The sequence below is a fragment of the Garra rufa genome, chromosome 8 (assembly GCF_049309525.1).
Source record: "Garra rufa chromosome 8, GarRuf1.0, whole genome shotgun sequence".
Classification (NCBI taxonomy): Eukaryota; Metazoa; Chordata; class Actinopteri; order Cypriniformes; family Cyprinidae; genus Garra; species Garra rufa.
This window is the reverse complement of record NC_133368.1, coordinates 40,568,624-40,577,370: the sequence shown is the minus strand read 5'-3', so window position 1 is coordinate 40,577,370 and position 8,747 is coordinate 40,568,624.

Sequence of the window (8,747 nt, the reverse complement as noted above, 5' to 3'; positions counted from 1 at the left end):
TTTAAACTGCATTTTGGAAGTTCAAACTCGGGGGCACCATAGAAGTCCATTGTATGGAGAGAAATCCTGAAATGTTTACCTCAAAAAACTATTTCTTTACGACTGAAGAAAGAACATCTTGGATGACAAGGGGGTGAGAGAGCATTATCTGTACATTTTTGTTCTAAAAGTTCAAAAGTCTAAAGAATAGCATTGGTTTTTGGCATTTCGGTTTACCATTATTAATAAAAAAAAATAGTGTGTTGTTCAATTAATATGTTATTGTGTTTTACTTGGTACCAAAATTGGTACAGAGAACCATGGATTTTCACTGGTATTGGTACCGAATACTGAAATTTTGGTACCGTGACAACACTAGCTGCAACTGTGTAGAGCCCTTAGAAGCTGCAATTTAGACCTTTAACCTGTTGGCCACTGTTGAAGTCTAAGACATGAAGAAAGACATGAACATCTTAGATGGCATAGGGGTGAGTAAATTATCAGGAAATGTTCATTCATTGTAAGTAAACTTCCCCTTTAAGACCTTTTTAGAAAAGTTCCTTTGTGTTTAGTGGATTTTGAGTTTGGTCAAATTGGTCAATGTCACGGAGAACCAACCGGGAGGTCGAAATGTACTAGAAATGAGGGATACAGGAAAGAATTGTGGTTAGCTGATGACTGTTTTCCCAGTACAAGATACATGTCATGACATTGCTCAACTGCATTTGCAACACTGTCCACAAAATAACACAGTAATGCCAGTTTAACAAGTTCAATGACATGAAGTTACTCAACATCATCCATTACAAATAGGAATGCACAGTCACAAGTGGTCTATTAAGTACAGATGTTATTTGAAACCTCCCCAAAAGACTTACAGTAGGCCATCTTTGCTTAACGGTTTACCTTAAACTGCTTGTCCAAATAAACAAAATGGAAATCTGACCTCGCTTTGGTTTCATTTAAGTATCCTCAGTCAAACCGCTAAGGATTTTCTAGGTCTGTATACAAAGTCAAGGATGTGAGGGGAACACTAATTAGTGATATATCAATGACCTACTTGTGTCTCGTCTAAATAAACCGGCAGTCAGCAGGACCTGAATGCCGTTTAACCCCCCCAGCCCAAAACTGCAATATTCCCCAAAGATTACAGCTTCCTTTCTGACCACCCCAGACCACTGCAGTAGATATGATAGGCATAGCTTTTGAAATCCTTTGCAAAACATTTAGAAACGGTTATATTAACCAGTGATTAGGCACAGTTTTTCAACGAGGTCTATTTTACAATGCCATTTTTTACTTAGCGTCCTGAAGTGTTTCAGAAGAGAACAGTATCATTATGGTTGATAGTTGTCCAGTATACCAAAAGCCACATAACAACCGTAGTAATGACTGTGAATGTGATTTATGAGCAAATCTGCAGGGAAACCAATTCAAATATAATTCAATGCCGCAGGTTAATAAAATTGCAGCAAGTAAATCCCCAGAAAGAATGTAATATGAATGCTGTGAAAGATTAAAGGCAAGTAAAAGCAAATGTAATCCCAGACTCACTGACTTTATGAAAGCGGAGGACTGTGGGATATTGCAATTCAATTTGAGAAATGTTTCTTTGGATTTTTGTGTTAGTAGGGCAGGGAGCCCTAATATTACATTGTAGATTTTACATGAAAGACAAGTTGGTGTGCTACTGTGTAAATGCAAGTGGTAAAGGGATAGCTTACCCAAGAATTAAAAGTCTGTCATTAATGTCTCACCAATTGTGCACAAAAAGTATTCTTGTAGCTTCATAACATTACAGTTGAACCACTAATGTCACATGGACTATTGTATAGATGATCTTACTACTTTTCTGAGCCTTGAACATGTCAGTTGCATTGCTGTCAATGCAGGGTTAAAAAGCTTTCGGATTTCATCAAAAATATCTTAATTTGTCTTCTGAAGATAGAAAGACATGAGGGTGAGTAATTATAATTTCCATTTTTGACTGAACTATCCCTTTAAAGTAAAAGCTCATCTTATTATTTACATTCTAAACTTATTTTTGTTTTCTATGCAATGGCATAGGAGAAAATAACTCCTTTTGTGTTGCATAGGAAAAGCAAAAAACATGGAGCAACATGGCTTGATTTAAAACTGCTAAATATTATCACTGAGTGAACTACTCCTTTAATTCTACAAGGAAAGAGACTGGCTTCCTCGTTTTTTTGTAAGGTCATGTCATGGTTATTTGTCTTATTGTAGGACACTGACCTTTCAGAAGTACAAAATGGCAGAAAAGAGGAAAACAACGTGCTAAATCAGTAGCATCTGATCCTGTAGTTGTGGTTAAATTTGCATTCTCATGCGATATCATTAAACATCTTACTGTCAACCACAACTGCAGTTTCGGGAGAAAATTAATTACTGCCAGTAAATAATTAAGAACGTTTAGATTTAAACAATTGAATCATAGCAAGAGTCATAAAACACAAAGCAAACACCCGCTCAGCGGTTCACTAGAGTATAGGGATTATTGCTTTTATACACAAAAACAATTAAAAATGTCTTCTAGTAAATAGTTCTCTCATTTGTTCATGTTTGCTGTAAAAAAAAAAATATGTGCACGTTTGGTACACAACAAATCTAGACATTTTTAAATATCTTGATAATGCATCAATATTCATTTTAATGCACTCTCAAAAACAAAGTTACTGAAGTTGTCAAAAATATGTACAAATATGTAATGCATGGTTTTTCCTTTTGGAGCAATAAAGAGCATTTGAACCTCAGTCCCTCAGTTGTCCTCAGTGTGAAAAGATGGATCTCAAAATCATACAGTCATTGTTGGAAAAGGTTCAAATACTCAAAAATGCTGTAAAAAGCAAAGAATTTGTGGGACCTGAAGGATTTTTTGAGGAACCATGGGCGGTTTAACTGTTCAGGACAAACAAGGGACTCATGAACAACTAAACAAAAAAAACACAGCTGTGGATCAATCAGGGAACAACACAGTATTAAGAATCAAGGAGATGTAAACTTTTGAACGGGGTCATTTTTAAGTTTAACTATTATTTTCTCTTGTGGACTATATGTAAACATCTTTTACGTATGTGAAATATCTTATTCAGGTCCGTACTAAATTAAAAATAACATGCATTTTGTACGGTCCTTAATTTTTTGGTAAAATAATTAACATTTTGCAGATTCTGAAAGGAGGATGTAAACTTTTGACCTCAACTGTATGTACCATTTAGGTACTAATAAGTACCTTTAAACTACCAATATGCACCCTAAGGGGTAAAAAAGGTACAAAGGTGTACCTTTTGAAATGGTACCATACCAGTGACAACTTTTGTACCTTTTTTCTGAGTGCAGATGTAAAGACTGTTGAAAAAAATAAATAAAACCTAAGCTTAAAATATGCATCTCTCCATGTGGAGTTAGTTCAAATAGAACAAACAAACATGAAAATATGTAACGTACAATGACCATTTTCTACAAAATTTCAGATAAAGACCTCAAAATGAATTGCCACAGGCACCGGCTAGGACCACATAAAAAAACAATATTATTACTTAAAGTGATCATCACTTGGAAAGATTTTTAAAAGGACCTTTTGTGAATGGATTTGGTTGCTCAAGTTCATTTTGAATGACTCTACGATTACAATATCTTTTCACAGTGCCCTTCTTTGCCGCCTAGGCGGCATTTGGAATTCACATCAGCTTAGAAATGGATAAAGTGTGCCTGTTCTTCCGACTAGAGGACAAAAATCTTATAGTCACACGGCAAAGAGGTTATGAAAGCATCTTGACAGACCCTCTGTGTCGTTTTTGTATTACAAATGGCCATCATAACTTCTCCCAGTGACAATCAGTCTTTTTTATTACGGAGTCAGATACCCTACAGAGACCGTATGGGATACTGCGTGCTGTCACTGTGACAGGCTAACATCTAGCTTTAAGTAATGTGTACAAATGACCGTACATGCATATTTCTCCCATGTTCTGATTTTATTATACATCTCTCACCTGCTTATTATTTCATGCAGTTCACAGGGATTTTACACAATGGTCTCAGCCTGTCTTTTATAATTTATTTCATGACAGCGCAGCACAAATTCGCTAAAGCATTATTCATTCGAGTGTTCATTAATTATGCAAATGAGTTGCAATTAACTAATCTCTTCATAAAACGCCATTTGCATGTTAATGAACTGCATGGTTGTGACATTATTTAATTGGGTAGATAGATACATTAAATGCACAGTGTGAGTCTCCAACTGATATTACAGTCGATGCTTTAAAACAAGTAAAAATTAATAATGTGTGTCACCAGAATTTGATCAGAAAAACACAAACGTTTATCTGCATCTTTAAAGAAAGTATTTACCCTGAACACTTCAGCAGTGTACATACGGGATTTATGAACTACAGTAAGATTATATGGAGCTATAAAGTCACACTTGCCCTGGAGTGCCTGGACAGATAGACTAAACAGTCAGGAGTCTACTAAGTCTCTGAATGAAGCGGGATATCTCCATGTTATCAGAGGTCTTTTGAAGAACATCTGCGTTTGGAGTGTTTGGCCGGATTTCAGCCAGGCTACTATCTCTCAGCCCTGATCTGAAGCGGTGGAGCTGCTCTCTTATTATCTCCCAGGACCTCCTCCACCCACTAACGGACATTTCCGTTCATCTCCTTAGCAACCTTGCTGCTGAAAAACCTGCCCCTCGACCCTGACCTACACCCCCTCTGCATTGAAGTGTTCCTGTCAGTTGGGAAGTGATGTGTTTCCTCAGGAAAATGAGGAGACTTCATAGATCTGTAAACTGGGAAGGGTCTGGAAACCCAAAAAGATCTACAACCTGGTGAAACTCTCTGTTAACATTCCCCTACAGTAGTAGGTACATGCAGCCAATTACTGAACCAACCACTAACTCCTTACAACTGCGTAAAGCAGGAAAACCAAAAAATGCATTTCACACCTTTAAAGGGACTGTTGCAGAACCACAGCATTTTAATCATTCAAAAAAACATGCTACACAAAGCATGAGCAGTTTTTGATCTAAAATAGACTGTATAACTTCAAAATTTAAAGCAAAAACAGAATAGTCTGACCTTATCTTTAATACTTAAAACATAACTGCTAGAACAAAAACCATGAATGAGAACACAAATTCACTCTCTGACAGCAGGTGGCGCTTATGGGACAGCAGCTATATAGCGTTTCCTTTGTTTCCACTGTAAACAAAGCAGCGCTGCGCTTTTAAATACTACATTAATATGCATCATATGGAGGTAAGATGAAAAGAAAATGTATCTAACTTTGAAACTTCTGAATATAGTCAATTCCCCTCAGCGGAGAGTTGCCAGATTTTCACAACAAAATCCACCTAATTGCTACTCAAAAGTAGCCCAAAACTAGGACAATCGTTTCGGCCTTGGTAAAAATTGCATTCCGTGGGGAAAAAAATAGATGCTTTTGGGTGAGGTTCCTCTGGTAATGTTCGCATTCCAGGTAGGGTTGCCAGGTTTTCACAACAAAACCTGTGTAATTCCTACTGAAAGTAGCCCAAAACTAGTTCAATTTTGTTTCGGTGGGGGGGGGTCCACGGGTAAAAATTGCGTTCCAGTGGTAGAATACACATTTTTGGCAGGGTTCCCCTGGTAAAATTCACATTCCGTGGGGAAAAAATAGATGTTTTTGGGTGAGGTTCCTCTGGTAATGTTCGCATTCCAGGTAGGGTTGCCAGGTTTTCTCAACAAAACCTGTGTAATTCCTACTGAAAAGTAGCCCAAAACTAGTTCAATTTTGTTTCGGTGGGGGGGGGGGGGGGGGGGGGTTGGGTCCACGGGTAAAAATTGCGTTCCAGTGGTAGAATACACATTTTTGGCAGGGTTCTCCTGGTAAAATTCACATTCTAGGCAGGGTTGCCAGGTTTTTACAACAAAACCCACCTAATTCCTACTCAAAAGTAGCCCAAAACTAGCCCAATTTGCATTCCAGGGGCTAAATATCAAGTTACTGGGGTCACTTCAACCCACGGACATGAAAAACAAGCCGCGGCAACAGTGTTAAAGTAGCCCAATTTCGCGGGAAAACTGCAGTCTGCCTCATCGATAAAGTAATATAAACCCCAATATTTTGCGCACAGTGAATAGTGCAGTTAACAGGTTATGTTTATGTTGATTTACCTCTTTTGTAGAGGTATGCCATTTTTTTTTTTTTACAAAATTAATACTGTGTACATACTGGACTCAATTGTATGGACAAAACAAACAAAGACATTTTTGAAAGAGTCCTCCCAAAAAAAATTAAATAAAAAAATGCCCTAATAATTCACTCATGTCATTCTAAACCTGTGTGATTTTATTTGTTCTATGAAACACAAATATTTGAAGAACACTGGGATTCAAACAACATTGGACTTTTATTAGCTTACATTTTATGGATAAAAAAAAAAAACATTGACCAAAATATCTTCTGTTGTGTTCCACAGAACAAAGAAAGTCAAACAGGTTTGGAAAAACATGAGTGAATCATTAAGAGTCCTGAAAATGTTTGCAAATATCCTAATATTTCACTCGTTTGTTTGATGTTCTTTGGAACACAAAAGAAGATATTTTGAAAATGGCTTTGTTTTGTCCATACAATGAACATCACTTGATCCTTTGCTTACAGCTTGATTGACAGGCGATCTGACCAGTCATTACACTGAATCCGTCATTTTGTCCAACAAACAAATCAGACAGGAGAGCAGCTTAACTTTGCTGGACTTAAACTTAAAAAAATTGTGTGTATTGATGTCTTTTCGCAGTCATAATAAAATAATTTCTGATTTTCATTCATGTTTATTTCGTAAGCTTTAACAAAAGGCTTAAAGTAAAAAAAAAAAAAAAATAGTTTTCAATTCATGTATCAATAGATCTAATAAGGCAACGCAGTGATCTGTCACAACACATTCAAGAGCAACAAAATGGTATTTATTGTTTGAATTTTTTTTTTAAAACTGACATTTTAAAGCTGAGACCTTGTTTCATACCAGAAGTAACCTGCTCTGTCTGGTCTGTCGGCGTGTTGTCAGTTTCCTCTTTGTTCCGCGATGTATTTTTCACTACGTGAGAATGCATTGTTTGTGAAGGGTCAATGGAGTTGCTTACAAAAATCTCTCCATCTCTACTTTTAAATGGTCAAAACAATGGAGAAATATGCTTTTTTCCCTACATATTGGCATATACCAGCAAAGCCCTTAAATTAACTACTAGTTACATTTGATCATCAATCAGCAGCACATATTGTAAATATTGGCTAATATACATTTCACTCTTGGTGTGAATAGACCATTTGTCAGTCTGCTTTTTCACCATACTGTACAACTAAACATGCAACTTAAAAATCCAGAAAGTAAGAAAGCCCTTTTCAAACGTTTCGCATTCAAGTGAAGTGTTGGAAATGGCTTGCCAAATGAACCCTGACTTCCCGGGGGTTTGGAAAACCTGGCTGAAATCCCTTCTCTCCAGATATCAACGAGGTCTGCGCTGTGACGTGTGGATGCATAATTAGCAGCAGCATGAGAGCGAAGTGGTATTAATTATTACGATTAAAACATTAGCCATGCAGCTCATGCGTTCATTGTGATGAAATGGGCCTGCGTCCCCCTGACCTACAAACCACTGCGCACAGGCACCAGAAGGAAGATGCGTAATTGTGTTTCCAGTTCTCCTTAAGACGCTGGCATAATTAGTGTGCTTCTCGCCCGAAAGAATAGAGGTGATTTGGAAAGTGTCCAAATTGCAAGCCTTAATGAAAACGCGCCGTCGGTGAAGGGTAGTCTGTCAAAGGAAGCAAACTTCTCTAGGGCGAATGCGTTCGTGTGACTTGGCCGTGTTTAAATGGGATCTAGCGGTCCTGTGAGACGTGGGAGACAGGGTGGTTTTTTCGGGGGGAGGGGTGCCGGATTTGGGGCTAAACTAAACAGATTTTGAGCCAGAAGGGCTCTGCAGTTAAAGTTTAATGAAACCGTACACACAATGAAGCATAAGTGTACGCACATAGTCTGTGTAGTGTGCTTCCTAACACCCCTAAACAAAACCCAAATGCTCTGTCAGAACAAATGGCTTTTATCTCCACTGACGTCCCTCTTGATCAAACAGCACTCTCTGAAGAGTTTATTAAAGAACAAAAAACACTGGAGGCCATGCAGTGCGGCTGCATTGGTTAAAGAATTAAAAAGATAATACATTTTTCCAAGGATTTTTAACATTTCTAACTTTCTGTTCAACCGTAGCGTGTGTATATTTACATGCAATTAAAACACTGCAATCAATTTATTCTAATTAAAAATAAACAACAACAAACCTATGGTGCCTCTATTCAGATATCGATGGTCAATTTCAAAGGACACCAAGCCTATTAATTCTGGCTGTGTGAATTATCCAGAGACACTGAATGAGGATAAATCTGTAATGACTTTAAATGAAGTAATCGGCTTTTGAAAATGAAGATGTGAACTGAATTAATCACCACAGAAATCAAGAAAGTGCCCATGAGTGCAGCTGCGCCCAATGAAAGACAGTTTCAGCGAAATGCTAAAAAATGTACATAATTTACCCACCCGTCTGAAAGGGCCTCAGCTTGAAAAAAGCACCACGCAAGCGGCACGATTAAACGCGCACACTCGTATGCGCAGGCAGCGATGAGTTTCACTTAAGGAGCTATATGCGCTAATGAAGATGCTCTAAACATAACCCGCAACTCTCTAGTTCTGACACCTACCAATTAAC